This window comes from Cyprinodon tularosa, unplaced genomic scaffold (assembly GCF_016077235.1).
Source record: "Cyprinodon tularosa strain WSP-4 unplaced genomic scaffold, ASM1607723v1 ctg204, whole genome shotgun sequence".
NCBI lineage: Eukaryota > Metazoa > Chordata > Actinopteri > Cyprinodontiformes > Cyprinodontidae > Cyprinodon > Cyprinodon tularosa.
The window spans coordinates 708,769-715,176 of NW_024038751.1; the positions used below are offsets into that span (position 1 = coordinate 708,769).

Genomic DNA, 6,408 nt, shown 5'->3' on the forward strand with positions numbered 1-6,408 from the left:
GTTGCTTTTGTGGCTTTTTCAGCTGCATGATGCACATTTAGCTAAAAGATGTCCTTATTTTATCCATAGTGGAGACACCAGCACCAGCTGAGGATGGAGCTGAGCAGACACCGCCGGCGTGCTGAAATCAACCGGCTGCTGGAGGAGAACAGGACCCTGAAACGTGAGCTTGGCCAGAGAAAAATGGATGAAGATTTCCTGAAGGAAGACACCGTCAAAGTGAAATACTACACTGGACTTCCACACCTTAAAGTCAACCACTTTATTCTGGTGTTTATGAATTACTGTATTAAAGAAAAGATTGATGCTCAATATGGAATTGACAATTTCTTTGTATCAACAATACACTCTAAGCAAACATTTAACAAGTGGGTTGTTTTTTAGCCATAGGTGTGTTTTGCATCCATACCCAAAAGCAAGAGGTCTCAAACGATCAGATCCTTTTCAGTGTTTATTTGCAAGTAGTGAAACTTGAGAACACAGTGCAGCGCAGAACAGAGCAGTGCAGTTTGAATGCTTGTAGGTAAATGGTTACAAATAAAAAATGGACGCGATGAAAATGCAGTGCAATTACTTACAATAACATAGTATGTATTTATACAAAATGTTCAATCCTATTAATAAGTCAGTCTTAATGAAACATCAATGGAGAAATGGAAAGTGGAGATATTGCAAATTATTATTATACAAATTGTAGTTATAGTAAACATTAACAGTTAAACACTGTTAGTGCAAATTCTTATATAAGTATTTATAATAATATGCATTACTTAAATTGTATAAATAAAGGCTGCGATGCAATATGTCTTGATATACAATAATATAATCTATAATTGTATAATATAACAACGTGCAATAATATGCAAATATAACAATACAATGTAATAATACAAAATACTATGCTTTTTATAAAAAATGTCTATGTATAAAAAAAAATCCAAAGTAATAAAAAATACGTATTTATGAAACATCAATTACAAACATAAAAATTGGAGGTAGATCAAATTAAGTAATAACAGATATCAATAACATTTGAAGTAGTGCAAATTATTACCGGTACTATAGTACACATTAAAAAACAATGTTAGTGCAATGTCTTATATAATTACTTTTAACAATATGCATTTCTTAAATTGTATAAATAAAGGCTGCGATGCAATATGTCATGATATACAATAATATAATCTATAATTGTATTGTAATATAACGACGTGCAATAATATGCAGCTGCAATGTCTTTCACTGTCTCACAGTGCTGGAGAAGGACAGCTGGTGGAGCATTTTCAAACTTTGGGTCGCGCAGACGGTCTTGCAGGGGTTTTGGGATCACAGCTGGCTGGACAGGAGCAGCATAGTTGTGAAAGTAGGGCTTCACTGTGGACATACAAACTGACCTATGGTTCTGAAGAACAGGGAACATTGACGATAAGTCGTCCAATGTGGCTTGGGCAGTGCGTCTGCTGGCCCGTGTCCGTAGGCCAGGCATGGGAATGTTGTCATCGATGACTCTGTCCAGAGCAATCCTCTGCACTTTGGATGAAGTGAAGTCCATCTTGTGGGCGACTTCACCGCTGACTTTGTTGATACCTGCTGGTATTTTCCAATAAGCTGGCACATCTGTCACAGTCTTTTTCCCACGGATGCGGACTGCTGCCTCAATCTTAAACAGCAGAGCCCCAACATGTGTACATGCCTCTGCAATTCCAGCCATGCATGTACAGTGTGCACAGCAAACCTGCCCATCGTCAGCAATGATGACCCATGGCTTCAGGGGAGTCTCATTAATGCGCTGAGAGTGCAAGACCTGAGGAGAAAAAAAATAGACATAAATTATGCAGGTAAGGACACCATTATATTTCATTCTATGCTGGAAAGCAAACGTTAACCTCAACCCCTCATGCATGTGTATACATATCATATAAATCACAGTTATACAACAGTAAAGTATAACAACCACGCTGTTATATTGTTATATCACTTAAAAGAAAAAGAAATGAAATGAGCACAGGACATTTAAACCTGCATAATACCTCTGACTGAATGATTTAAGCTCAAAGTTACCCGTTACAGTGTTTTATGAGGTCAGATTTAATAACCCGCAGTCAATACTGCACTCATTTTTCTAAATAGTTCACTTTGAAAGACTCTGATTCAAACTAGGAGTTAACTTGAATGGCCACAGCACTGCACTATTGTTTATTTTTTTATATTTTGCGGATCTTTGACTATTTAATCTATTCCTTAAAATTTTATTAATAACAATGTTCAATAAATGATTTTCAACAAAATACAGATGTAACACCTATCCAGTTTCTGAATGATGGTAAAAAAATCTTGTTTCTACCAGCAGCTGGGGGAGACTAGATTAGAAGATGGTTCAGAAAACCTGTTAGGACACATTTTTTTTCTAACACTAAGTATCAAACAAATGCTGATTTCTATTTCAGCAAATTATTCTTAAATTTTTTTTTAATATTTTGAATAATGTTTTGATGAAGATTTGAGATTCCTTTCACTGAATGAATGGTCACAAAGCTAGTGTTAAGCTTGAAGTCTCTGGCCAAGCTCACGTTTCAGGGTCCTGTTCTCCTCCAGCAGCCGGTTGATTTCAGCACGCCGGCGCTGACAGAAGTCACATTCTGTCAGCGGTGTCTGCTCAGCTCCATCCTCAGCTGGTGCTGGTGTCTCCACTATGGATAAAATAAGGACATCTTTTAGCTAAATGTGCATCATGCAGCTGAAAAAGCCACAAAAGCAACATACGGTGTTGAATCTGCTGGCTCTGTAAGGCTTACCGGGTGGAACAAGGTCATCAATAGCTGTCTCATCCTCGCAGGTGTACTGTCAGTCCTTTGCCGTTTTCTCTTTTCCTGTCTCTCATAGCGTGCAGTCTGTGTGGCCTTTATCTCAGTGTGGCCCAAGTGTAGTGATGGTGCCCAATCCGGATGCGAGGTGTACATTTCATTTGCTGGTTTTCCTGGTGACACAATTTAAAATTATTATCCACAGCAGCAGTGTTGAACACATATAGAACCATAATGTTATCAATGATCCTCAATATACACATTATTAAATTGTATTATATGATTACATTACATTACAAGACGGCTGGTAAGCGCTAGGATCAGCAAAATTTATAAGTGGTGCTATGACAGCTGTCAACCTCAGGGTTTTTTTTGAAAATGGAGAGGGATGTCCCTGTCCTTGTAGGAACTGGCAGTGTGTTCTACCAAAGAGGATAAAATGCTATATCAACCAACGAGGATGAAAATGCTATATCAACAGTCTCTGGGCGCGCGTTCATGCTTGTATGTGGTGCCACGGATGAAGGAAGGAAACACTGTAGGCTATAAAATAAAACCGTGCATCTTTAACTTACCAGAATGAAAATGCAGGGAACACACTCGCATTGACATCAGGATACTGTGGAAAGTTCTGTTCTGTCGTCTTACAGCCGCGATCCAAGCTAGCCGACGACTCTTTGTTATCTGTGAAACTTGGTCTCCGTGTTTGCGCCTCCAGGCAGAACAGCGGTGGAAAGTTATCCCATTTTGTAGGTTTTTCCCTCGGCGATCATGTGATGCGCTGTTACAGCCCACAATACAGCAACGGTTTACCATGGTTGAAATCAAGTTACGGTGAAATTAAACGAAATAAAACACGGCTGAGAGGGAGAACACAGGCAATAGTCTAAGGAAGCCGTAAAGTGCGCCGTCAACATGGTCACGACGACCAAGCCCTATTGCGAGGTAACGCAAAAGGTTTTGCGAGGGAACGCAAAAGTATTGCGAGGGAACGCAAAAGTATTGCGAGGGAACGCAAAAGAAAAAAATTCCCCATGTCCCCTAGGGGGCTCCGTAGAAAGCAGTGTTAATAGTCAAACATCTATTAGGCTTTTCATTTATTTATTTATTTTTAAATTAGATTTCATATATAGAGCCGCCATTTTTAGATCCAACAAGAGATTTTTAGATAGCTAGCTTTTGGTTAACAATGCTCTCCTCTAAAAGTGACGTTTTTAGCTTAGTCAGCAGCTACTGAAACTAATTTTTATTCTTTGAACAGTTCCAGTTATTTAGTTAGCTTACTAGTTATTTATTTAGTTAGCTAGTTGTTTAGTTACCTAGTAGCCAACTAACTAGATATTTAGTTAGCTAACTTGTTATGTACTTAGTTCGTTGGTCGGTTGGCTAGCTAACTAGTTAGTTGGTTAGTTAGTTATTTAATTAGTCAGGTACTAGTTAGCCAGCTAATTAGTTAGTTAGTTGGTTGGCAAGTAAATTCGTTGACTAACTAATTAGTTTGTCAGCTAACTATGTAGCTAGTTAGCTGATTGGTTAATTAGGTATCCAACTAATTAATTAGTTAGCTGACTAAAAGTTGCTGGCTAACTAGATAGTCAGTTACTTAGTTAGTTAGTTTAGTTAGCTAGTTGAAATGGATGGAATAAATCTCACATATCCAGTGTTCAGTGTGATCTTTATCAGTTAGTTATATATAGACAGAGTCGGATAGTCACTAGTTACATTCCATCAGCTCAGTCTGCCTTATCATTTGGAGGTTGAGGTCAAATGCAAAAAACAGTGTAATGTAATTTAACTTAATCCTACATAATTTAACTCTTGTTTTTTTTAGTTTTATAACTCAAAAAATTATTTTGAATAGCATTAATTCTACCTAAATTACTCACCCTGTACTTACTGTATATTATAGTTGTATTTATCTTATTCTTTGAAACACCACAACTTCCATATACCTTAATACTTTTTTTATTTACCTCATTTTGTAAAATATTAAACCAGTTGTTTTGATCATTGGTAAAACATCAGTTATTCAGTATTGAGTGGCCTTCTTACAAAATACTTTTTTAGCTGTGTAATTTCTTTAAAGGCTCATTTTAACTTGAGTAAAATTATGATGAAGTAGTGCTACTCTTACTTATGTACAATCTTTGGATACTATACCCACCTCTGGATATATAAGGAAATATTTACCTCCCCCACCACCCAAAAAAACAAAGTATCTATTATCAAAACCTTTTTAAATCTTGGGCACAACAATCCTTGTTTTTCTTGCTTGTATCCTGCCTACCGCCTGTTTCTTCTATTGTTTGTTTAGACACATCTGAAGACTTGTTTTCTCTGCCGCATGACTTCAATTATTTGCATTTAAAACATAATGATTTTAAAGTTTATTATTATAAAAGTTACTTTATTCTTTGTGTTTAATCACATCAAGACAAAGAGTAAAACTTGTCAGCAGCAATGAGTCAACAGTTGAATGCTTAAATACTTTCCTGTCTATCTCTCTTTCTGCCATACCTACCGTTGCCCAACCAGTTTAACCAGATTCTTTTTTTTCTTTGTCGTCAGGCAGCAATGCAAACCTGGCAGCACACTGGATGACTTGTCTTAACTTTGCACTTCCTGGTACAGTATCTTTCCAACAGTACTCCCTGCTCTTTGCCTAAATTACCTAACACACAAAAACACACCCATGCACACTTACACAAAAGACTTAAGTGAAGTTGCATTTCAAATAGGAGTGGTCTCAAGGGTTTATTTTCACGTCTTTCATCCATCTTACAACTTAAACCACTAAACAAGCAAAAAGGACATTATGACAGATTAACATGACAAGAATTTACAAATCTGGTATTTCAAATTAATTATTATAATGAAATACAATTAAATATAATTCTAAAATCATCAGTTTCTTTAAATATCTCTATAAATATATATATATTAGATATATTTTTACTATCACATTAATACCTGTATTTGAATAAATAGCAGTTATGATGCATCTGAGAGTCAAAAAAAGGAGAGGATGTCATTGTGTTTCTCTCTCAGTGTCAGCTTACAGTGAATGAAACTTAGAGTTTCATGTGGGACACATGTGATGAAAGAAGCTTTCACAGGAGACATTTTAGAGTGAATATACTACCTGCACCGAGGAAAGAAACACGAAACCTAAAGTGACTGAAAGTACACAGAAAACAAAAAGAGAACTAAATCTGCCTCCAGTATGGGCCGTGGTCCCACTCTAAATATACAGGGCATGGTCATGATCTTTAATTGAAATGTAACAATAATGAAACTGTAATAAAACCCCCAAATATATAGAAAATGTATTAAGTGTCCCTATAGAAATAGTTAACGTTTTAAGATAATCCCAATGGATCTTAAAAGGTCAAAGATGTGCGTAATAGTCAAATATTTTAACAGGTTGTTTTGTACTCAGCATCCATCACTTTAAATCACAGTTTACTTTGCTTACAGGAAAATAAAGTTACAATCAAAACATAATTACCGTTGTAAAATATTCAACATAATATTCCAAATAGAAGAAATAAAAAAAAAAAAGATTGAATAAAAAAATAACACCAATTTTATGTTCTCTATGCCT

The 6,408-nt window shown here is 36.1% G+C and overlaps 1 long non-coding RNA gene across 1 annotated transcript; it reads right to left on the reverse strand.

Moving 5' to 3' along the window:
* Positions 1-949: 949 nt before the first annotated feature.
* LOC119783428 lies at positions 950-3,444 on the reverse strand. The gene is made up of 4 exons (XR_005280791.1): positions 3,380-3,444; positions 2,796-2,977; positions 2,571-2,690; positions 950-1,804 (listed from the first exon to the last, which is right to left on the reverse strand). It is a non-coding gene; the product is annotated as an uncharacterized LOC119783428 (long non-coding RNA).
* Between the last annotated feature and the right edge of the window lie 2,964 nt (positions 3,445-6,408).